The sequence below is a fragment of the Lissotriton vulgaris genome, chromosome 6, assembly GCF_964263255.1.
Source record: "Lissotriton vulgaris chromosome 6, aLisVul1.2, whole genome shotgun sequence".
NCBI lineage: Eukaryota > Metazoa > Chordata > Amphibia > Caudata > Salamandridae > Lissotriton > Lissotriton vulgaris.
In genome coordinates, this window is record NC_141694.1 from 1,576,112,723 (window position 1) to 1,576,139,137 (window position 26,415).

The following is a 26,415-nucleotide window of genomic DNA, read 5'->3' on the forward strand; positions in this document are numbered from 1 at the left end:
ATTTGTTTCATCTCCTGTTTGAAAGCGATCTGTCTGGACTGTCATATGCAGTGAACCACATCTTAAAAAGTGGTATACAGATGCGAAATATCTCGGCAAGGGACTTTATGCATAAAGTCAATGTCCAAGACAGTATTTTGGATTCTCACTTAATTAATCTCATGGCGTGTCAGCGTGGTACTAATGAGTACTGGTACCGTCGTCATGGTGATTTAAAATGTATGCTGAGGAACTTAGGAACTCCGACATGGTTCCTCACTCTGAGCTGTGCCGAGTATGGCTGGGAAGACTTACTTGAATTTCTACGAGAGGCAAATGGAAATATTGAAAACATTGAATTCAAGACACCTGGAGAACTGTGTTCTTTGGATCCTGTGAATGTATGCAGGTACTTCAATCATAGATTTGAAGCTATGATGTCTTTCATCACAAATAAGAAGAATCCACCTCTTGGAGAGGTGTTGGATTTCTTCTGGAGAAAGGAGTACCAAGCAAGAGGTGCTCCTCATATACATATGTTGTTGTGGATCAAGGATGCACCTAAATTTGGAACAGATCCGGATGACTTAGTGATGAATTTCATAGAACAGTATTCTACGTGTGCTGTTCCAAACGCAACGGAGAAGAAAAGCCTAAGAGAACAAGTTCTACGTTTCCAAAGCCATCGTTGTGGAAAGTACTGTCGTCATAAATTCAGAAACAAGGACAAGTTCTACACCAAATGTCGTTTCAACTTTCCACGACCGGTGATTTCTAAAGGAAGAGTGAACAGTTTGATGTCTTCACTGCGACATAATGTGACGAGGAAATCACCCAAAAATACATACAATTTGAAAAGGAACGAAGAGTCCAAGTACATCAACGACTACAATCCAGTGATTTTGTCCATGTGGAATGCTAACATGGATATACAGATTGTGGGTGACAACTGTATGGCTGTGGCTCGGTATGTGACATCTTACATCACCAAAAAAGAAAAGACAGAACTGAAGGATATGTGGGAGGACATTTCCCATGAAAAGAGCCTCAGCAAGAAGTTGTACAGTTTCAGTCTGAAGATGTTGTCGCATCGATAAATCGGAGCTTACGAATGTTCAGATCGATTGTCTTCAGCAAGTCTCTATGCCAAATCCCGGAGTATTGTTTGGGCGAGTCTTGGTCTTGCTGCAACGCGAAATCGAGTTCTAAAACCTGTCCGGGAAATTGAATATTTGGCGGAAAAGGAACCAAACAGTACTGACATTTTGAAGACCAACATGTTGGATACATATTATCCAAATCGAAGCAGTCACCTTGAGAATGTTTGTCTATATGAGGTTCTACAAAATTATATATTCAAGAGGAACATCAAAGAAGATATTGAGAAAGGAGTGTATGCTGTAATTGGAAGTGAGGGATGCCTGGTCAAGCAAAGAAAATGCCAATTAGTAAACCATCGAAAATTGAGTGGCGAATCTCCAGAAAAAAAGGAGTTTTTCTATTTAGCACTTTTGCAACTTTTCAAGCCTTGGCGTGCAGAAGAGGAACTGCTTGGAGATTTCCTCTGTTACGAAGACTCTTTCACTGCTGCTAAGGAGACCATAGAATGTCCTGCTTTTCCCAAATATCAAGAAATGCTAACTTTGAAAATTGAGCAGGAAGCAACGATTGCAGCCGAGATTGCCAGAGACAGTTCTCAGGACAGTCAGAGTTCTGTTTCATTGAGTCAAGATCCACTTGGAGGACCTATTATCGAAAATGAAGCTGCCACTGCTATGAATGAAGTGGAAAGAGCCATGGCACATGCTCAGGAGGATTCAGTTAACTTAGAAGACTTGGAAAAACAACTCAACGTTGATCAGAGGAAAATATATGATGAAGTTACCAAGCAAATTGAGCATGGATTAAGTCATGAGAAGAAAGAGTGCTCATGTACATCGTTGAAGCATGTCCGACTGTATGTGAGTGGAGAAGCGGGAACTGGAAAAAGTTTCCTCATTAAAGCAATTTCATGCTATCTGCAGGAAAGGACTGAGTCATCGCTGTCTTGTGTTGTCACCGCTCCTACTGGACTTGCAGCACATAACATTAAAGGTATTACTTTGCATCGTCTACTGATGCTGCCGGTGGAGCATGACAACAAATTACAATACCACAAGTTATCTGGGGATGCTTGCTGTGAAGTTTCAAGAGTCTTGAGGAAAATGAAACTACTTATCATTGACGAAGTAAGCATGGTTTCCAATGTCATGCTTGCCTTTGTGCATTTGAGAATGCAAGAAGTACTTAAAACTGAATATTATGTGTTATTTGGTGGCAAACACATCATTGTTTTCGGAGATCTTCTGCAGCTGACACCAGTAAAAGGACAACCTGTGTTCAAAATACTCACGCATGAAGATACCAGGAAGTGCCTAGGGAGCATTGGCAACGTCAATATATGGTTAAACTTCAATTATGCTGAATTGCATGAAAATATGCGTCAGGCAAAAGATGAAGATTACAAGAATATTCTACAAGATATTAGAATTGGAAAAGTGACCGAGCATGGAAAAGAAGCTTTAAATGCACGATTACTTTCAAATTTATATCCCGAACAAGAGATTGTGGCTGAGAATATTTTTCAGAAAATTACTGAGAAGAAATCCGGAATATGTTTGATGCCAACTCTTGCAGAATGTGCCATCTTCAACAACAAAATGTTGAATTTAGAAAAGCAAGAGATTGTGAAACTTGAAGCTATTGACAAAATAGAGCATATGGGATCAACAATTATTTTGTCAGAGAATTTGAAATCAAAATTGGATTCATTAGAGAAGACTATATCTAAAACAGCGGGTTTTGAAAAGACTTTGAATGTGTGTTTAAATTGCCGAATCATTTTGAGAAGGAATTTACATGTTGAAAGAGGTCTGGTAAATGGATCAATGGGTAATGTTGTTGATTTTGAGAAATACAGAAATAGAGATGGAATAGAATTTTTAAAAATTAAATTTGATGGCATTGAGGAAGTACAGCTAATTGGTCGTTGTTCTGCTAGGTTTTTGCTTGTTAAAGACTTATATGTTCACCGTAAACAGTTTCCTGTTTGCTTGGCATATGCGGTGACAATCCATAAATCGCAAGGTTTAAGTGTAGACAGTGCATTGGTGAATATTGGCAGTTCTGTGTTCAAGGAGGGTATGGCATATGTGGCATTGTCACGAGTTAGAACTTTATCGGGATTGTACTTGATTGACTGTGATGTCACAAACATTTGTGCGGATCTAGATTGTGTTAAGGAATACAATAGGTTAAGAAGAGAGTATGCGCCACATTTGCCTCAATATCCTTTGTTTGAGAAATGTGTGGTAGGCCGGAAACGTAGAAATATCAGTAATAGTAGGGAGGTTGTAGCAAAAAGACCAAAAGTCGATGAACCGAAAATTGTTAGCAGAAAGAAAGTGGATTCTGTTGAAGATGTTGTCGGTTTTCAATTTGAAAACAGTTCTGGTGTCAACTGCTATGCAAATGTAGTGGTTAATGTTCTCTTTTGACTAGAGAGTTTAAAAGAACAGATTCTGTTGAATTCAGAACAAATTTTATGCTGTTTGTTGAATTCTGTTTTCGAGAAATGTAGCACTGATCGAACAAAAGTAGAAAGTGTGTCTGAAGTTTGTTATCTGTTAGATGAATGTTCAGGTCAAACAGACTTCTCTGAAAATAATCAGCAAGATTGTCAGGAGTTTTTAATGTATATGCTTGATGTATTGCAAGATGAGGGTGTAGATGTAGATCACCTGTTTGTGCTTTCTTATCAATGGCAGCATGACTGCGAGAACTGTATGGTATCAAGTACTACTAGTGTAGACTCAGAAAGATTTATATATTTAACTTTGCCAGACAGTAAATCAGTGTCCTTTAATAAGCTAGTAAATGCAGCGGATCACAACATGGAGTGTAGCCAATGTAAATCTGATATGATGTCAACATTATTTATATGTAGATATGGCCAGTATGTCATTTTAATGATCCAACGATGTAGGCCTGATGGATCAAAATTGTCAACTTTAATAAAAAATGTTGTGGCTTCTCAGCTGTCAATATCAGGAAGGACTTTTGTAACTGTAGCAATTATCTATCACGATGGTCCTTCAACAACATCAGGACATTATACAGCTTATTTAAAGTCTCGAAACGGCTGGTCATTCTGCAATGATTCCGTTGTAACTTTAAAAAAAAAAATGCCGTTTGACCTTAAAAATTCTTACCTGGTGTTTTTAAAACCAAAATTTTAAAGAAAGAATTTTGGGATTCCTGTGAGGAATTGCAAATTGTTCATCAAGTAGAGGGAATGTAAGTCTGCAATGCTGTCTACATTATTGGTCCAAAACTTTTAATTATAATGTCAATTTAAAAATCCAACTATATAAACCTGATGCAAGTAAGTCTGCTTCATAGTAAGCAGTATCAGTGTCATAGGAAAAGGAGAACATGAGTGACAAAGAAGAGTAAGATATTAGTAGTCCAGGATTGTGAAAATAATCTCAAATGTTTTCTTTTTGAAAGTTGCGAAAATAGAAAATGACGGGATTTGATTGGAAGAATTACAAGAGTTGCGAATCGCTGCAACATGATTTGGCCTAGTGGAAACATGTGATAGAATGTGAGAAGTCTTTTCTTGTATGTAACATATTTTTCGAAACGATGGAGGTTTTCTTTCAGAAAGTGGCGGGCTGAAAATATTTATAGCACAACAGAGTGGACGCTGTTCATAGGAGATCCTTCGACGTCATTGAAAGTAAGTTGATTTTAAGGAGTTTTGAATTCAGATTTCTTAGGTTGTATGGGTTTTTTAAACACAATCATTTTGATTGTGTTTTTTTTTCCCCGCTGTTACATGATGAATACCTTCAAGTCACTGATTTAAGTGAAATTTGATACATTCTGAGAACAGCAAAAATAAACCATTTAACATGTATAATTAATGTTCTGCTTTTTGTACTTATGATATACATTTAGAAATGTGAGGTAGATATGGAGAAACTGAGTCTTCTGTAAGTGTCAATTTTAATGCTTACAGTGCTGTACTTCTGGGTACTGTTTTTTTTAAAAAAAAGAAATAGGTCTCACCTCAAAGAAAGCTCTTGAAAGCACACATCTTATTTGCATCCTGAAACAATCATTTATGTTAGACACAATTTTATGATGGCTTTACATCTCTTTTGCGCTGCTATTGCATCACTATTGTGAGACATCAGCAATGCAAAAGAAGCACCATGTTCCAAAATAGGACTCATTTCATCAGCATGAAGATACTGTTTGTTTAAAATAAATATCTTTAGGATTGTGTACGGGTCGTAGAGAAGCACAGGCTTCTGTAAGTGTCAAAGTTGTTTAAAAACTGTTTCTTCTTGAACCTTTTCCCTTCTTTTTTCTAATTTTTAAATACATGTTTTAATATTTTTGGAAATGTTTGTTCTCTCTTTTACAGATTGAAAGTATGAAAAATTTTCTTTAAAAGTTAACAAGAATTATAAGGTAAATGTTTTCTACTTTTTTAACCCGCATTCCACTGCTGATGATGTCACTGACTATGTTATGAATGATGTAATAAGTGGGCATGTTTTACTACAATGGTAGGTTTTCACATCTATTATCTCCTCTGTATTCTTCAACAAGCACAAATTTGATATGCAACCCTGAGTACGGTTCACCTTAAACAAACTTTTAGAGAGGACACACCTTATCGTCAACCTCAATCAATCATTTACTCTATCACATTTAACATCTATTAGTTCTACTGCTTCATTTCTTTAATCTTTACTTTCCTGTGTTTGCTACTTCTCTCATTCCTTTCTCTATTACTTAATTATTCTACTCCTTCCAGTATTTTTCTCACTCCCTCTCTTCTCATACTTCTTCATTATTATTCACTCATTCTGTCTCTATTAATGTTACTGTTTCTGAATGATCTCCAAAAATTTTTAAAACAAGAACAGTAAGTATAAGGATAGGAAACAGACATTTATGTTACAAGAAAGACAGCTATAGGAAGTAAACAAAAGATACTGTTACTCGCAATCCACTGCTGATGATGTCACTGCCCATGTCAAAAATTATGTAATATATGACATGATCAGAAGTGAATTGCGGGTAACAGTATCTTTTCTTTACTCCCTATAGCTGTCTTTCTTGTAACATAACTGTCTGTTTCCTTTCCTTATACTTACTGTTCTTTTTAAAAAAAAAAATTTTTTAGTTCGCTCCTGGTTCGCGTACCAGAGTGCGAACTGGGAGCGAACTAAAAGAAATAGAGCTTGGCAGAGTTCCAAAAATTCTGCCAATTTTTTTTATAATGGGGAGGTAGTTCTGAAAAGAACTTTTTTTTTGTTTTTGTTGTTTTAAATTTTTTTTATTATTTTTCTGAACATTTTTAATATTTTTTTGTTTTTTTCTGAACATTTTGTATTTTTTTTTATTTTTTGGGGGGAGGGGGGAAACAAAAATGATTCATTGAAGGAGCAACAAAAAAGAAGAATTTATTTTTTGGGGCATTTTGGACATACATGATTTTTGATTGCTCTCATTATAAGAGTAATGCTACTTTCTCGGTAGCATAATATTTGATTGCACCACACGCACACTTGTTTCACTTCCCCCATGTCCATTTGAATATTCGGGATCAACTCCCTTGCCTCTGGTCCCGTTACTTCTGGCACGACAGATCTTCTTGCTATTGCCGGGGGATTTTGTTGTTCGTTGCGAAGCTGAGCAGCACTATAATTATTTGGGTGCCACCTACTCATGTGCCTGTGCATTGTAAAATTTCCAAAACTATATTTTTTGTCCGTCCCCCTTGAAAGGCGATCATCACAGATACGGCAAAAGACATATCTTGCATTGACTTTCTTTTGCCCTGGTGGAAATTAAAAAAATTGCCAGATGTAATTTTCCGTTCTGTTGTACCTCCTGGGCTCCTCAGGCAAAAATTCAGGCTCTTCCTCCTCTTCCTGATCTTCCTCTTCTTCAAAGATTGGTTGAGTAGGTGGTCCTTTTTTTATATGAGGAGGTGGAGGTGGTGGTGGGGGAACACTACCAGGAACACTACCAGAAGCAACAACTGAAGCCATTTCTAGAATGTAAAAAGGTCTTTCTCTCACAAGATGAAAGTCAGAGTGAGGAAAGAAGGAGGGGTTTTCATCATTTGGGAAAAGCAAAAGTTCTAAACCAATGAAAAGTGTTAATTTTAGATCACATGACCTACTATTACATCATTAGGAAACCAAAAGTGAAATGAACAAATGAAAAGTGTTATTACCGAGTCACATGACCTGCTGTCTTTACGTTTCGCGCTTTGCGCCGCTTTCCGGTCCGCTTCCGGGTCCGCAAACTTGGCGCGTTGGATAACGTATTACGCGACAACGCAAAACGTCATGATAACGTAACAGTTACGCTAAAGGAACGATTACCGGTTCGCGCACCAAGTCGCGGCTTTAAATTGAGCTAACGGGAAGCTGACCGGTTCGCGGACTAGGAGCGCAACAAAATTTTTTTTTTTTTTAAAAAGTATAAAAACATGTAAAATATATTTTAAGATTTAAAGAAGAATACATTTTACAGATACAGATATTAGCTTTCAAAAAACCATTGAAATTCAATGAAAAAAACCATAGGTTATAGTCCATATATAGTTAGGAATTTGCATTTACAAAACCTTGAAAATTCAATGAAAAAACCATTGGTTATAGAACATATATAGTTAGGAATTTGCATTTACAAAACCTTATTTTACTCACATAAAACCATTGAAATTCCATATATAGTTAGATGCGCTAACTATATATCGCGCACCCGCAATCCACTGCTGATGATGTCACATATTACATCATTCATGACATGATCAGTGACATCACTGATGACATCACTGATGACAACATCCAGTGACTGTATGTTTCTGTAAAGTTAAAATATGTCTTAAATATTGAAGAATGAGTGGATGTATAAGTGTCTGGATGAAGGATTTAGTAGGTGCATGACTGACTGTATGAGTGCGTGATTAAATGTGTCTCACTGAGTGCATGGGTTAGTGACTAAACTGTCTTAATTTGTGCATCATTATGTCTGTTGTTCTGTAAACTGTTGCATGTGTTGATCAGTAGCTATATGAGTAACTATATGGGTTATTGATTGGTTGCCCAAGTATTTGTATGGGAGACTGAGTGTGTGTGTGCGTGGCTGGGAGGTGTGTGACTCTGTGCATAGATGTGTGAGCAGTTGATTCACTAGATGTATGGTTTCAAAAGTGCATGTGGAAACAGCTGTATGGGCGGTTGGCTGTGTGCATGAGTGTATTGGTGAGTGAATGGATATCTCAGTGCTACATGTCAAAGTGAGTACATATGTAAAACACAGTACATGTGAGAGTTGACATATATAAATAACTGTGTATAAGAGCCAGTGAATGTGTGAGTGGCTGTATGGATCATTGTGAACTTGTATCAGGGATTGTATAAGAGAGTAAATATGTGTTAGTATATGTTTGAATAAGTAAAGTTTGTATAACTGTATAGTTGAGGAAATGGAGGTGTGATTGATTGTTTGCATGACTGACTAGGTGTGTGAGTAACTCGATGGATGAGTGACAGTCTGTGAGTGTCTGTTTACACTGATTGTATCTAAGGTTATATTAGAGTCTGAAGAGGTTCATTGTATTATATCACATTAATGATGTCATCAGTGAAGATGTGTTGTGCAGCTGAAGCAATGCATTGGTTCTGAGATGTGGTGAGGCTGTGATGCGAGAACCTGCTTCATCATTGAGAATCCCATTCAAAGGATTTGCAGTGTAAAGTCTGGCTTCAAGGTTGTTGTCAACTTCGATGTGGAGTTCATGGTCATCGTGGAAGTTGTCGTCAATGAGGATGAGGGCTGCAAGGGCCATGGATGAGTTGCACAGTTGGGGCTATGCAACAGTTCCGAAGAGCTGCAATGAGAAGCGGGTCTTTTTGACGGGTCCAATCCACACAGCAGCAGCCCTGCATCACTTCTGCTCCAGTTTTCACTGTGCAGCAGAGGAGATGCATCGGTTCTCCTGGATCCACAGAGGCTGGCAGAGTCCCTTATTCCCACATACAGGGATCCAGGACTGGGGTGGCTCCACCTGATAGGGTAAACTCACAGATGGCAGAGTCCAGGTGCTAATGCAAGGTGGTTGGAAGCCTGTTATGTCCCTGAGGCTTCTGATCAGGGGGACAGCCACCTAGCCTTTGATGTCACTCTGGGTTCTGGATTCAAGAGATGCAGGTTAAGTCCAGTTCTCAGCTAGACTGGAGGGAAGCACCTAGACGGTCAGCACAGCAGGAAGTAGTTCTTTCAGTCCAGCAGTCATTCATCCTGGCAGAGTATTCACAGGTCCAGAAGTGTACTGAAATGGTGGTGTTTGAGGTCTGGTATTTATACCCAGTTGTGCCTTTGAATAGGGGGAGAAGCATCTAGAGGTTTCCGTTTCAAGTCTCCAGACATCGTACCTTCCCTGGCCTGTCCCCAGACTAACTACAGGGGGACACCGCTTATTCAGGTGAAGCAGTGTTGTGCCCAGCTCCTGTATCCCATCCAGCCAGTAACGTCCTTTTCAGACATGCCTAGGCTCACTATTGTGTATGGCTGTCTACGAGGAATATACAAAGCCCAACTGTGAGCTATACCCACTCATGTGACATGAGACGGGCTACCGGCACTAAATGGCTAAGGCAGGAAAACGCCAATTTTCTAAAAGGGCCATTTTCAGAATTGTAATTTCAAATCTGACTCTACCATAAGTTAGGACTTCACAGTGTGATGCCAGAGACACCATATATGAACTGGTATCTCTTCTCAATTGGAAATTACAAATAATCAGGCAGCCCCGATGTTATCCCATGAGAAAGATAGGCCTTTCAGTAGTGAAAAATTCGTTTTTCACTACCAGGACTTGTAAACTTACAAGTACATGCTCTACTTTTTAAATGCATTGCACCCTGCCCTCTGGCCTGTCAAGGCCGACCCTTGGGGTGACTTTTCAGTAATAAAAAGTAAGGGTTGGGCCTGGCAAAAGATGTATTTTCCAGGTCAGAATCGCAGTTTAAAACTGCACACACAGGCTCTGTAATGGCAGGCCCAAGACATGATTTAAAGGCTATCTAACTGGGTTGCACAATTAGTGCTGCATGCCTACTAGTATCACTTAATTTTACAGGCCCTGGGCACCTGTCGTGCCACTTTACTAGGCACTTATATGTAACTTAAATATGCCAATTGGGTATAAGCCAATTTTACCATGTCTAGAGGAGAAAACACAGTCACATTAGCACTGGTTAGCAGTATTAACGTGCAGAGTCCTTCCTTTCCAGCAAACACAAAGCCAGAAGAAATGGTAGAGGCCATGTTCTTTACTATCTCAGGGTTACCCACTCACTGAATCTTCTTTAACACTGTGCTGCTAAAAGTTGCGGTCCTTCTTTACTCTTTAGTTTCCTGCTATCCTAAGGTGCCTATGATTCTTTCTCCTGATTTAAAGTTGTAGTGTAATAGAAATTCCTCAAAGCTGTGAAGGAAATGCTAGCTCCAGAGTTATATCCGCTACCTGATTTTTTTCCACAATATAGACAGTAGGGTGGAGAAAATTTAGCTAGTAAGTTCTCATTAGTATTGTGCATCTTTTTGAAGAAAATCGGTTTTCCATTACCACCCACTCTAAAACAAGGCCTCAAAATCGCATTGTGTCCTATTACCTCTCAAACTATAAACTTTCTCATCGATTTGTGTGTTCAAGAAAGCCAGAGAGACAATTTGAAACAATCTGTGCAACTGTCAATGAGGGGGTTTGCTGTCTGCTATGTTCACAGCAAAAGCAAACGCGTTTTAGTGGAGCAAAAAGCAAGTAGTTTCTATTTTATTTGAGCTCTTCTTTTCATTTTATTGCATCTTCTAGAACTATTAGTTCAGTTTCTGTTTTTAAGCCATGAGTCCGATTTTTTACTGCTAAAGCACCTTTCAGGGATTAACTGCAGATGCCATACTGGCACCATTCAAACCTCTTGTCTCTTTGCAGATTCAGCCAAGTCACACATTTGCTTTGTCGTACTTGTGCTACAGTCTGTTTTTACAACCAAATTCTTAATGTTTCCCCTAAGTAGAAGAGACAGCAGCTGCTTAAGTTCTGAGAAATGAACAACGATTATTGATATGGTGGCTTTTTGACTCTATTCCTACTTTTTTGCAAGTCTCTGTATGTAACATATAGATATTCATTATCACACTAATTTTGCTTACGTTTTAAATTATTATTATACTTTTTTACGATGTATTGAAACAAAGTATAATGTATTTTTTAAAATTAGTATATATCAATAATCACATTACAATGTTAAGTATTTTAAAGAACAAAATGCTCTTGTGTTGCATGGTTCCGGAGAGTGGCCATACTATTTATGTCTATCGAATTTGCCCATTATTTTCTGTCTCTGCCATCCATTTATCAATACCTGTTTCTACCTGTATGTGTTGATTAATAGCATGGCAAGGGAGAAGCAAAACTGACACATTTATAAATCAACCTCTAAGCCACAGCAGCGGAGAAGGTGGTGAAATTCAGATTTTAAGTTTACAACATATATATATATGTAAAATAGGTGTGAATCAAAGTAAAATCATGTTACAATAGTCAGAAATTTGCAGTGCTTGTTATGGGGTGGGTTTAATTGTGGGGAAAAGAGGATTCACTGATCTCCATGCTCTAAAAAAGCTGTAGACAACTGCAAAGTTAATGGGCTGATGATACCATCATTTTTTATGTTTGTTACATACAAGGAAAAGTGATTACAATCGAACTCAGAACAAAATATGACTTTGAACAGGAGACAGATACCCTAATTTTCAAAGGTATTTGATGCTTAGTAGCCCTCCTTACAATCAGGTGATAAATCTCAGTACTCTGTAGGAAACCTAAAGGTCTGGGCCACTTTTATTAGGAGAGATCTGCAGCTAGTCTCCTCAGAACATTACATTCAGCAAAACCCACCTCACTAATACATAGACAAAACCAGTATCTACACTTTAACCTCCCTCCAACTTTAAAACTCTCCCAATCAAACAACCCCTTTTACTTCAACCTGACCCAAACATTTATGTTAAAGTGTCATGTCCTTCAACCAGCCCCCCCCCCCCCCAAGCACTATGTCTTAGTGAGTCATGCCTGTGCTTCTCTGTCACCCAGAAAGGCTCCCAAAACAAATGTTCTGCCCCTCCGGCTATTGTTAAAAAAATACAATAAACGTTTTTTAAAAGTCCATATTGGTGAAAATCAAAACCTCTCTTACCCAGGCTGTTACTCTAACTCCTAACTTTCTTGCCAAAAACGTCCTGATTTCAAGCAAATAATACTCAATACCTAAAAAATATAGATGCATTCAATCTTGTCTAAAAAGAAAAATATTATACTGAACTATGTTACTGTGTTTCAATAAACCTATGTCCTCCTCCCTACAAATATGCCTCATTTTCCTGCTTACCTTCCGTCTAGCTTTTTCATAGGCATTGTATCCCAAAGCTCCTTGCCACACTGGTTCTGCTCTTGCAACATAAGTACCCAAGCATATTCTCACATTGGTGTCCAAATCCTTCTTCACTGCATTAAAAAAACCTAGGCCTGAAAGCAGAACAATGTAATTCTCCCCTAAATGAATCAACACAGCAGATCAGACACACATGCAACAAAATCAATTTCACCAACCAAAGCAGCAATTGGCTGCATTTCATGCCACTTCTACCCCACAATTCAGCCACAAAACAATCAGCCAGCAAGCCTAATGTTCTTCCAAGAGCTCTCTTTTGTGCTTGCTTCATTGCACATCTAATGAATGAGGGTCAATTATCCATATTCTAAACACACTGCCCGTGGACCAGTAACACATCCTGAGGGAAAACAAAATTACAAGTTTAGTCACTTAACTAACATAGAATTGGTCCTCAAGTTGATAAATGAAATGCTAACTTGCCAGCCTTCTAATGTCTTCCAGCTCAAAACCTAATGTATGTGCTTCAAACTCCACACTCCAGATGCCCTAATGCCCCCCATTCAAGGCTCAAAGACATTGCACTACCTTGATAAATCCAGCCCTCTATTTGCAACGCCTAGGCTAAAAAATAGTTTTCTTCAAAATGAATGCCAAGCAATGACATATCTGTTGTTGAATCGGCTTCAACTGAAACCTGACCTAATATTACACTTTACCAATACTGCTTCTGCGTCACATTGCCAAATCAAGCACTGAGGCAAGTAGCACTACGATATACTCTTAGGAAATGAAATCATTAACTGACTGACTGTCTGGCCAGGACAAATAGCGAATCATTTAAATTCACTGGAGTCATTCTTAGGCAGCAACCTGTAACGGATGTAATTTTGTAATTTCTGTGGAACCTTATGTAAAGCGCTCTGATACCTCCGGGTCTAGCCAGCGCAATATAAAACTCTTAAAATAAATATATAAATAAAAAAAGGAAGCCATTCAGTCTTTCATTGGCTGATTATTGAAGGGGCCAGTCAACTTTCCTTTTTCTGACAATGTAGGGCATGTATCTAGCAGATTATATGTAATTAGCAAATCTCTTAAACCTATGGCCCTTATTTACCAGTTGGGAATCTTCTCCAAACCACACTCCATTATCACCACAACCTCCCTACCTGGGTAATAGGCTAGCCAAAGATGCAACTTTCATGTAGTAATTGGCCTATAAGCTCTTGTTGCCAAATTGAGATTGCACGCCATGTCCCCTACTTGTGTGGGCATTGATGCCTCCTCAAGCACTGCATGATAGGATGTTTACCTCACACTTTGAACATTTGTGTTAGTATCTGCATGGGTTATTCTCACAGAAACCTCTGTTAAAACCCCAATGTGCCTCCGAAGTGAAACTCTGATCTGTTCCCCCAAGCCCTACCCCTTGATGGTGAAACACCACACAAAGGACCTATAAGATGTGGGTAAGCTTCTGACAGTATATAATGCAGACCCTAGCCTTGTAGGGGCCAATAGTCCACGGCATAATTTCTCTGGAACAATACTCACCGTAGACTGAAATTCTTCATCATAATCCAGGCAAAGGTACCAAAATCCATTTGCGACTTTCTAATATTCATGTATGTAAATATAGCCCTGGATCAACCTAGGTATTTAACACAATAAACACTAGAAAATATAAGAAAAACAGAATCCTTTAATCTATGTTGGCAAGCACTCTTAGCCTTCTCGCTAGATCCTATCATAATCCTTGGATCCCTCTTAGCCTAATTTCTCTATGCAGTAACTTATAAACATCCATAAATTCCCAATTCCATATATCCACTTTGGTCCCTCTAGACAAATGTGCTCCAAGAGGCATGCATATACCCATGAAAGCTAACTTCTTTTGTACATTAACTACCTTGCTTTTGGCATCCTGTTAATCTTTTCCAACATTCTTTCCATGTTTTCCTTTTTCAAATTTTTGTACTAATCTGTAGGTCTTTGCTTTGATATCTGTCAGCCAATCCTCCTTCTATTAATTTCTTATCCCCCTGTTGTAGGCTATTGTCTCCCCATGCATATTCACTGTGCTCACTGTCTTATGCACATTGGGTGTCTTTTAATTTTTGTATCTGTTTCTACTCTCAACTTCAATTTAATGTTTGAACATACTTTATATTACCCTTTCACTTCCCACCCATTCTTTCTTTTATCTTCTTCTGATTGCCAACTCAGCTTTGTTATCTTTTTTCTTGTTTTGCAATGTACCAAAAACCTGGGTGGTTTCCTGTAAAACAGAAGGTTCCTTTTATTAGTGAATCAGTTTTCGTGCCAAACAATTTCTCTTCTTCCAGCTACTCCCTTTGATGACATTGCTTCTCAACTCAGTATCATCCTTTGTTTAAACTTCTCTTCTTCTTCATCACAATTAAATTCTATTTCCAACTTCTCTTCGATCATCATCTCATCAATGTATCCACTCATACCCAGGCATTCACCATCACCCACACCACCATTTCTCTTATTTCTTCCTTGCTAAAACGTTCCCTATCCCCTCTGCCTTTCTTTCCCCAACAGTTTTTTTCTCCTCTTCCTGACTTCCTTTTGACCTCTCCCTCTACCTCCCACCACCTATTCTGCCATCTCCCCAACCCCTTATCTCCGCTCACCGCCTCCATGATTTCCTTACGCACCCTGATGATGCTTAATTTGGGATCTACTCACAGTGGGGGTCAGCTAGCCACCTCACCTAGGAGACGCCACCCTTTCCAGTTTATTTACAGTTTGTGCCTGTAATTTCCATGAACGCATCTATAGGTTTATGTTGTAATGTACCTTTTACTCAATGCACTCTCCCTACAGAAGTTCTCTCCCTTGCTGCTCAGCCTATGATGAGGTCAGATAGAATGTTGATTGTAAGAGAGAATCAGTTGGTGTGGAGGGGCTGAGCAGTGAGGAGCCTGCTCCTGGTGGGGCACTTTAAATGATCTTACTTTTCATATCTTATACCTGTAACCAAGAAGTGATCCTGTGAATGAAGCTGGGAACTTATCTACATCACCTGGTCTACGCATCATTCCTCTGTGTAACACTGGCGACGATTTAAAAGAACCTTACGCGTGGAGTAAGCAAGACTAAAAGAACTAAGGACATTAAGGACTCTAAGTATGGAAATTTCTTTATGAGTGAAGCAAACTGGTACTCCCACCTAAGCCCCACCAGTGACCATGTCATTGGTCGCCCACAACTCTAGGTGCCAGTTCCTTCCTTGTATTAGCATCATCTGTGATCTGGTTATCACCATCATCTAGTCTGGGCCTGACAGTTTCTGATGTTATTACTGTTGAGCCTGTTGTGTCTTCAATCGGTTATGTGGACTGGCACTTGCAACTGACACTAAGGTATCACCATCAGTGATAGGTTTTGGGGAAAAGCTGAAACCTTTGTGAAGAATATCACTTGGCAAGCCTTCTACTTGTTTGAAGCTGTGAAGAGAGGTTGCTGAGGTTAATGCTCAGAGTGTGCGCCCTGCCGCTCCACAGGAAAGGGAGCGACGTGAGAATTTGAGCCTCGGTGCTCCAGTGGAAAAGAGTGACGCGCTGCGAAGGAAATCGGTACTGCGTATGCCACGATGGAACTTTGTGCAATTTCATTTTGACATTGACTGGTATCATTTATTCTACGTAAGACGTCAAGACTGACATTTATTGAGGTGTACGGAAGATTCAAGGGGTAAAGTAATTTGGTTCAATGAGAATGGTCTATCATCCCTGTTAACTGTGGTAACGAGTGACATTTGAATATTTGAATATTTGGTTGAGTGCAACGAGCAGCAAACATTGAAAATGCAAATAATATTTATCCATTTGCTTGTATTTTCGGTGACAGTTTGACTGTCTTTTTGCTGTTTGAAAATGAGACGCGTGTCATGTGCAGCGCGCGCAGTCTTACCGGCATCATGAAGAGTTTTGATGTCTCCTTGAATCTTCTCCGACATTATGGTCGCTGTGGATTCCTGTTCCGAAGCCTGCATGTAGCGACGTGCCGAAAGCCACCCGACACACCGTTGCTTACGTAACGTCAATTTGTTTGAAGGTTTGTGATCGTATGACTTCCCGGCATGATTTTCAAGTGCGCTGCCGTTCCTCTCTTGTCTGGGAAAGCACAACTTCTTCAAAAATTGTGAGTGGCATTTTCTTTTTGGCAGCGGCGATATAAGGGGAACTGGTTCAAGACTCTATTGGAGTGGCAGCGATTTAATCCATGGTTTCCAGTGGGCAAGCAGAGCCACATGGAAGATTCTTTTGTTTGATGTTTTTTTTGGATGGTGACCCTTGGGTGAGAAGTCACTCACAAGCCATTTGACTGTTTTCCCATTTCTCGGATGTGATATCTATGTTTTTTGTCGTAATGCATTATACCATACTTTTGCAGATTGTTTTTAAATGTATTACTTTGATTGATTCCATACCTATAAAGCTTTACCTTGTTATATTAAATGTATTTTTGACGGTTGTGTCAAGGTGTTACTGTATGTCATCAGCCTTGTTTCTAGGCTGGTTTTGTAGGGTTATCTTTTGTGTATGTTCTGGATTGTGCGTTATAGATACCCATGTGGGAAGTTTACATTTGGTGTAGCTTATCCTATTTGTTTTGCTGTGTTATCTTTTGAGTATATATTGGACTGTGCGTTACGGGTATGCACAAGGGAAGTTTACCTCCTGTGTAGCTTCTCCTATTGGTATAGTGGATACCCTGTTTGTGGTTGTTGCCTCATGGAGATGTTTGGACTGTGCATTTTGGCTGTTCACGTTGGGTTTAGAGATACCAAAATATGTTTGACTTGGGTTTAAAGAAACCCATAATATGTTTGTCTTGGGTTTAACTAGACCCATAATATGTTGCTTTGGGTTAAGGGATACCCTGGATTTACTTTGGATTTGTAAATTCCCATATACGTTTTTAGAGTGTTTTGGGGATTGTATTTACCCTGTCTTTGAATGGGTGGGTCTTATTCCTCTTCTTTGAGGAAGACCTGTTCTGCCATTGGTATATGCAGTTGAGGGTTGTAGATCTCTGTTCTGCCACAGTTTTGTGCCTTAGTGTTTGGCACAATGGGTACTCTGTGAGGTGTGCTGGTATTGTACCCGCAGTTTGGGGTCTGAGTTATGGTGGATAGTATGTGCTGTTTTTTAAGTTTTTGGAAATGTATGTATTTAACTTGCATTCTTGTTGTTTATGATCATTAGTAAGGGGAGATGTGTGTAGTAATTCTACTTATTTTATGCATCCTCTTTCACTCTCATTTGTATGTTTCATAACTTTCATGCATTTGATTGTTTTGATCATTATAGAAGGGGGGTGATGTATTATTTTGTTATTAATGCTTCCTTCTCTGCTAAAACGTGTGTTTTATAACCTACACACATTTTGAATGTTTTTCATCATTATAAGGGGGGAGATGTGTTGTAATGTACCTTTTACTCAATGGACTCTCCCTACAGAAGTTCTCTCCCTTGCTGCTCAGCCTATGATGAGGTCAGATAGAATGTTGATTGTGTTTGGATTGGAAGAGAGAATCAGTTGGTGTGGATGGGCTGAGCAGTGAGGAGCCTGCTCCTGGTGGTGCACTTTAAAGGATCTTACTTGTCATATCTTATACCTGTAATCAAGAAGTGATCCTGTGAATAAAGTTGGGAACTTATCTACATCACCTGGTCTACACATCATTCCTCAGTGTAACAGTTTACAAACCTACTTTTCTTTTACAGTTGCAGATTAGATACGTAGCGAAGCACTTAACCAATTTGTTGTCGCTTCTGACAAACAAGAGGGAAAATTGGATGAAGTACAGGCTTGGGGCGGCTAGGGTACTGCAGAGAGTATTTTAAAAGCAATTGGCAATTTGCCTTGAAGAGAGGAACGAGGCCTGTGATTACCTGACACCCAAACCATTCTTATAGCTTTGGGGGCCTGAAATAGTCAGAATAGTCACACTTGTGAGAGTTTGATGGTTAGTACTGGTGTTGTTTCTATCGTTGGCAGCATAGCAGGGGCTATGTGTGTTGCAAGCTGCAGTGGCCTCTTGACGAGAGCCCCGGCACTCATTATTTTACAAATTAGGCGGTGAGTATCGTCCGCATAAGACACCTACTAAAAATCTGTGTGATTCCACCAGCAGCGCCAACAGAGCCATGTTGATTTGAAACAACAATAGACTGAGAAAAGACCTCTTTGGCACCCAAACCGAAAGAGTCTTCACATCTGGAGAGAAAGAGGCTAGCCATGCTGATTGACATGTTTTCCAGGAAAGATTTAATCCAATAAAAGGCAAATCCCCAACCCCTAATTTGGCAAGGTGTTGCAGATGAATCACATTAGATACAAATGCCACAGAGAGGTCAAGTAAAATCCATCCTTGGTACAGTGTCAAATAGATTTATAAATATACTTCTAGCAATGCCATCTGTATGTTATCTTTAGGGGGAAGCCTGATTGGCTATAATAGAATAGCTTGTGAGTTTTCATGTAGTCCAAACGCTGCTTATTTATCAACTTTTCAAGTATATTAGATACTGCCCGAAGAAGTAATATAGGTCTAAAAATGGACAACATATACGAGTGCTTTAAAAGCTTTTTAAGCAGCAGACACATTTTAGCCTGTTTCTAGACTCACTGTACTGTGGCTGTCAAAATCGAGGTATTTAAGACCCTAGTCAACACTGGGTTAAAAACCTCAACCCTCATTACCAGCTTTGGAGGGCACAGGGATTTGCCAAAGAGCAAGATTACTGTCTAAGCAGCTTTAGACTCCACACATGTGTTGAAATTAAATGGAAGGAGGGAACAGAGCCTTGTGCAGCTCCATGCACATGCACTTTCCACCAAGCCTGGTTGTCGTGGCCAAGTTGTTCTGAATATCAGTGTGGCCCATTAGCAGCAAATGCATTTTTTCTTCAAAATCAGGTGATTTACTACATATCTTTATGCATGCAAGTTCTCCCAAATGCATTTTTCTAACCACGAGTATTGCCAAAAATGTAATTCTGAAACTCTATATAAACAAAACAAGTACAACCTTAAGTGTCCATGTTAAGCAGCGTTATAATACTACAATCCAACAACTGTCCCCTGGGTCTCGTTCATACTCTACTTTAATCTTATATTCATATGCATATAAGTAGACCCAACATCATTGGTCAAGAATAGTCTACAGGACTCCTACTTGATTACGTAGATGTAAATTTGTTGTCCAGCAACAATCAATAATTTATAGGCTATGCATATACAAACGTCCTTTAGTGCAGTCCGCGCAATGCTACAAGTAAAAACAGAAAGTGTATTCAATATAATAAAATACAAAATAGGACACTGAATGATTCCAAGGTTGCTCCTGATTCAGAAATTATCGAGATCCTATACATGTATGTGTGATATAACCTATGATGGAGACACAGAACCAACCATTTGTGATCACCTCATGATTCTACTATATAGACAATCGAGGAGCACAGTGTGTAACATGAGACACCTTGATGGGTTGTACACAATTATGAGATACGTCAGTAGCAGTGTATCCCCATGACATAGGTGTTGTAGAGAGGTATGTTTGCATATGATATACAGTGCAGTCTCAGCCGTGAATCTCCGTATGTGTGGACTGTGGTGTTTAAATTGGCAAATAATTCACACAAACAAATCTGTGTATCATGCAGCACCCATAATATCACTTAATGACTCCTAATCATTAAACAGTACAAATAGAATGTGACACTTCTGTGTGTTGTTCCCTGTTACAAAATAAGTTGACAGTGGTGTGTCTCCATCACCTAGGTGTTGTAGAACCACCCTTAGAGATTAATTTGGTATGCTTACATGGACAACGAAGCAAAGTCTCAAAGAGCCAGAGCAGTAAGTGTGAGTCACTGTTCCAAATGTCCAATAATTACCTCTATGGCAAACTCCTATGAACAAATGAGCTGCTAGCCCAATCTGCTGGTCCCCCGGCATTCTGGAAGCTATATCTGTAAGGAGTACCAACTAGTCTCAACAACAATGGGCCAGTGGGGTGGGAAAGTACTACAGTCCTGCGTCCGTGCAGGCAAAAGTCTCACCATTATGGGCTATGCTGTCCTTCCTCAACAGGTCAGTGCCAAACTGCTGGTTAGAGAAGACGGTATACACCCGTTACAACGCAACTTTTACAACTACCTACCATTACAACGCAACTTTTACAACGCATACCATTACAACGCATTGCGCTGGGGGGCGCTCTAGGATAGGGAATAAGTTTAATTTACTATCCAACACCTTCCCTAGTGTCCACGGGGACTGGAGTTGGAATAGTAAATTATACTTACCACTATCCAGCACCCCAAAGCGCTATGCGTTGTAATGGTATGCGTTGTAATGGTAGCGTTGTAATGGTAGGTAGTTGTAATGGTATGCGTTGTAACATGGTACATCCAGAGAAGACACACAGCAGTCGCTCCCGCTGATGACAGTGAAGATTACTGAAAGGCTAGACTGTTCTCTATTGACCCACCATCTTTAGGGTAGTGTGTTAGATAATAATTAACAATGGATGATGTGTTCCCTTGACTGTAGTGTTTATGGCACCCACATATAATATTCATGCTCAAATCAGAAGTCTGAACTGCTAATACTGAAAAGATGTTGATCATTGATGAGCCATAACACAGGTGCACTGGTGTGATCCATTGACTACTATTGGATGAACCATAACCAGAGGGAAGTCCTCCTATAACCTTACCACTATAGACACAAGTTCAAATGCTCATCTGAAAGTCAATACTTGCATTGTATTGTATGGCATATTTGTATAGCGCTAAACTGTCACCCATAGGTTATCCTGGCGCTTGACTTGGTCAGCCATACGCAACTTTATGCTGCCTTATAACTTTACACCAACCTGGGGCCGCCCCGTTCAAAAAACAGCTCAGAGACCTTGGTCTGGACTACGCCATGTTGTACCCGGCGAAGCTTCGCATTACTAGACAGGGGCACTCTCACTTCTTCATGGACCCTAAAGAACTACAGAAATCATTGAAGGTGTGGGCCAGAGAACAGAGGAGCAGTCCGAGCGCCCGAGCTGAGGAGGCGGAGCACAGCAACGACCTCGACGAACAAGACTAGGTGCCCAGTACATCCAATTGGGGGTCAGCGCCGGAATTCATCGTGCGTGAGTGGGTCTGGGGGCCCCTCAGAACCCTGGACTGCGCCGCATTGCGCAAGTGTGCTGACTGGAGGGGAATGTGCTGGAATCTACGTTGGGTGAGATTTTTCCATGCTGTCTGCGCGCTGCTGTGGAGACGCAATGTTGGACAATTGGGTGACATGAGACTCGCTAAACATGCAGTGACTCCTCTGCCGAAATGGAAATTTGATGGTTCTTAGTGGAGTGGCGAGGCGAAAGCGGACTCCGATTAGCGAGTTGCTAGGAAACACTCTTGGCTATAGTCAGCATCAATGGGAAGGGTGATGGTGCAGGGGCAGGATCATTAGCTGCTTCAGCAGAGACAACCTGAGGGACCAGGTCTTCGGGAAATGTATGGCGACCTCTGCCCTAGTGCTGTCAGCACTTTTGGTCCATATTGGGCCCTGGTTGGGGTTTGGTCTTGCAGGCTTTAATGGGAGGAGGGGGGAGGGTGGCGGGGGACTCTGTCTGACCAGATTGGGGTGGTCGGCTGTGGGTGGAGGGGGGTGTTGGTTGTTCTATTGTTGTTCATTCCGGGGACGGGGAATTCAGAGGTAGAGAGGGTGGCTCAGGAATTGTCGGTTGTCTTGCTCCTACTGGGGGCCCTAGATGGATTGTGTGCAGGCATGACAGTACTGGCTCCCAGAGGTAAACACATGGTAAATGTACGACCGCATGGCGATGACATGTTTACACCTTTCCATTGTGTGGAAATAGTCATAAATGGTCGATATGCAGGGTACCACTGGGAGTATGGCTGAAGAGCATCTTGGAAGCTCGGCAGAGGTAGCTGAGTCCTTTAAAACCATGACCTGGAACGTCAGATGGCTAAATGATTTCCACAAGTTGCGCAAAGTGTTGCAATACCTACAGAGACATCAGGTAGACCTGGCGATACTACAGGAAACGCATTTGACTCACAATAGCAGAATGCTCTCCACAAGAGAGCTCGCTGGCAATATCACGCATGCAGGCTTCACGACACACGCCAGAGGTGTCCTAACGTGGGTTAATCCTAAGTCCAAATTGCAACTTACGCTTTTGAAGGCTGACCCGGAGGGGAGGTATGTGCTGTCCAGGTGTGTGGGTAAGGGTCACGACCTTATTGTGCTAAATGTTTATGGCCCCAATTATGATTCACCTGACTTCTATGCTGCTTTAGCCAGGCTATGTACAGGAGTTGGACCAGCTAGAATGCTGTAGGGGGGCAACTTTAACCTGGTCTTTGACCCAGAGCTAGACAGATCCACAGGGCCCCCTAGACGACCGGCGACTGCCGCTTTACAACTACAGGCAGAGATGGTGCCGTTAGATTTGGTAGATGTCTGGAGGGATAGACACCAGTGCAGAGGGGGATACACACACTACACAGCTTACCACAATATACATACCAGAATAGATTAATGGCTGGCCACACACTCCATACTACAGCTGGTGTGATCCTTCAAGATCTTTCCGCGCACCCTGTCAGATCACTCGCCATTGATGCTCATTCTCGATACCCCGACACAGAGAATTCCTCCATTCACATGGCGTTTCCCCCCCTACTCGCTTCTAGACGAGGTATTTAGAGGAGAACTGGGTGAGGAGATTGATACGTTTTTTGACCTGAATGTAGGTACGGTGGACAGTTTCCAAACTGTTTGGGAAGCCTTTAAGGTTTGCATCAGGGGAGTTGGGATGGCTAAACACTCCAGTGTACTAAAGGCTATAAGACAGAGGTTGGCATACTTGGAGAGACAGATAGCAGATCTCGAGAGGCAACAATTCAAGAGCTTAGTGGCAGTTGAATCCAGGGAAGTCCAGGAGTTGCTCAAGGAATTTAATGATGAGGCAGACAGGGAAGTGCGCCACATGGGCAAGTACACAACTGCACGCGTGTACGGAGAAGGGGAGCGTCCTGGTTCCCTTTTGGCTACAATAGTGAAAGGTAGCAGATGACAGCAAGTGGTGACTGAGCTGGAGTCAGATGCAGGTGAGAGACTCACGGAGGAGGGGGAGATTTTGGCGGAGTTCCGAATCTTTTACTCAGGCCTATACACCACTAAGATATCCGGGGTGGAGGAGCAGATAGATAGCTACTTGAGTTATATCAAGATGCCGTTTCTCAAAAATTGACAGAGAGACTTCCTTATCTCCCCTATACTGCAGGAGGAGATATCAGATGCACTGGAGAGCATGAGATCCGAAAGTGCTCCAGGGGCAGACGGTCTGACGGTAAGCTTCTACAAAGCATTCAAAGACAAATTGCTCCCGCACTTATCTACTCTTTTCGACGATATATGTGAGGCGGGGTCCATGCCGCCCTCCATGCGGGAGGCGATGCTGGTTACTGTTCTTAAGCCCGGAAAACACCCCACCAACTGTGGTTCATACAGACCACTGTCTCTGTTAAATGTTGATGCAAAACTTTACGCCAAGGTTCTGGCCGCGCGCTGGCCGATGGTTGCCCCGGAACTGGTAGCCCCAGAACAGGCCAGATTTATTCCCGCCCGCAATCTCACTTATAATATTCGTACGGTGATGGGAACTATACAGCACACACGTCAGGACACCAAGGCGATAGCGGTGTTTCTCAACATGGAGAAAGCATTTGATTCTGTAGAGTGGCCATTCATGCGAAAAGTACTTAGGAAACTTGGCCCAGGAGAACCGTTCCTACAAATGCTGGGTGCGCTATATTACTCTCCCAGAGCGAGGGTCCGGCTGGGTAATAGGGTATCGGAGCCGTTCGACATTAGCAGAGGTACTAGACAGGGATGCCCTCTTTCGCCTCTTCTGTACGCACTGGTGGCAGAACCGCTGGCCTGTGCGATCAGAGAATACCACTCGTACGAGGCCATCAGCTACCCAACGTATAAGATTGGGATATCTACCTACGCTGATGACACCCTACTTTATGTCAGAGATCCGGTTAATAACTTATCCTCAGTCCTCAGGGAAGTGGTGCACTTTGGTGCGCTGTCAGGGCTTAAGGTCAATTGGTCGAAATCAGTGGCGTTTCCGCTGACTCCTGTCACGGAGCCCTTCGAGATGGAATACCCCCTGCAGTGGTCTATGGAACCGGTCCAGTATCTGGGCATTATGCTCCACACTGACCCCGAAGTGATGGTCAGGGAAAACTATGGAGTTGCATACAGCAAACTAGCTGACGACGTGGAGATTTGGTGCAAACTACCATTATCCCTAATGGGCCGGATTGCACTTATGAAAATGGTGGTGCTCCCGCGCTTCCTATTCCTCTTCAATAACATCCCGATAGTGTTGTCCAAGGCCTTTTTTAGCACATTAACCAAACTACTCATCCACTTGGCATGGGGCGGCAAACAGCCCAGGGTGAAGTGGGAGGTACTGACGCTCCCATATGAGCAAGGGGGCCTAGGCGCCCCTGATATGGAAAGGTACTACAGAATTGCGCAGGCCACGCACCTCCACACCTGGATTCACGGGAATACTGATATCCCGCACGTGATCTTGGAACGATTGTTTGCAGACCCTACCCCTCTCCCGGCAACGATATGCGGCCCTATGGATCACAGAGTAGGGACACTAGACTCTATTATGACCACTAACCATGCATGGCACTCCCTACTGCGGATGCAGGATAAAGTGCTATTATACTCCCCACACATGCCTATACACTGGGCGACATGGCTCCCCACTTTAGCAGAAGCTAGTGTCCACGGTGCCCTTCGCAAGCTAGGAGTACATAATATGGGCGACCTATTTGAACAAGGAAGCGTTAAGACATGGGAGCAAATCAAAAGAGGAGGGATACAACCTACTTCCAACAATCCGGGACTTGAGCTGTACTGAAAGACTGGCAGCAAATGGCGGGAAGAGGGGGGAAAAGCTCTTCTTTAAACAGTTTCCAGTATTTGTATGGCAGCGGGTCAAGGGGGGAACCCGATGAGCTGGGTACACCACACGGGTCCGCTCGACGGCCACGAAGCCTGAGCACCGGTAGGAGTATTGGGGGGTAGGGGTGGGAGTTTTGTTGTTTTCTTCTTTGAGGGAGGAGGGGGGTCAGAAGAGTTAAAATAAAAAGTTAACATAAAATGATGTTGGACACTAAAGATGTGATGGATAGTTGGCCACTGTCGGTGGCATTCATTTGTGTATGTAACATGTACCCTATTTGCCCTTTCGTTATGTACTTTACAGACCAGTTTGTAAGTGATGCCGGCCTGAGAAGGGTTGTAGGCGTACTGCTTTGTATACTTTTCATCCTGCCAATAAATGAATTAAAAAAAAAAAAATTCAGACTCAGCCATTCTGCAGTAGCTGACATGCAGCAGTGATAGGTCTCCTGAGACACGGCATCCCTACCCTCAAATGAGAAGATAAGTTGCGTGTCGTCCGCATAGTTGATGACCGCAATGCCAAAGGACTAAATTAAACTGACCAAGGGGCGGAGATATAGGTTGAATAGAATAGGGCTGATGGCCGACCCTTGCGGTACGCCCTGTCCCACCCGCCTGATGTCCGAACGGTAAGGCGGCAAGGCTACCACCTGGTGTCTGTTACCAAGGTAAGAGATCAACCAGTCAAGGGCCAGGCCAGATGCCAGATACGCGGCCGACATGTCCAGCAGCACTAGAAAGGCTGCTTGACCAAGGTCGACACACGAACGAAGGTCATCCAAAGCGGTCACCAATGCAGACTCAGTGCCGTGGGCTGGTCTGAAGCCAA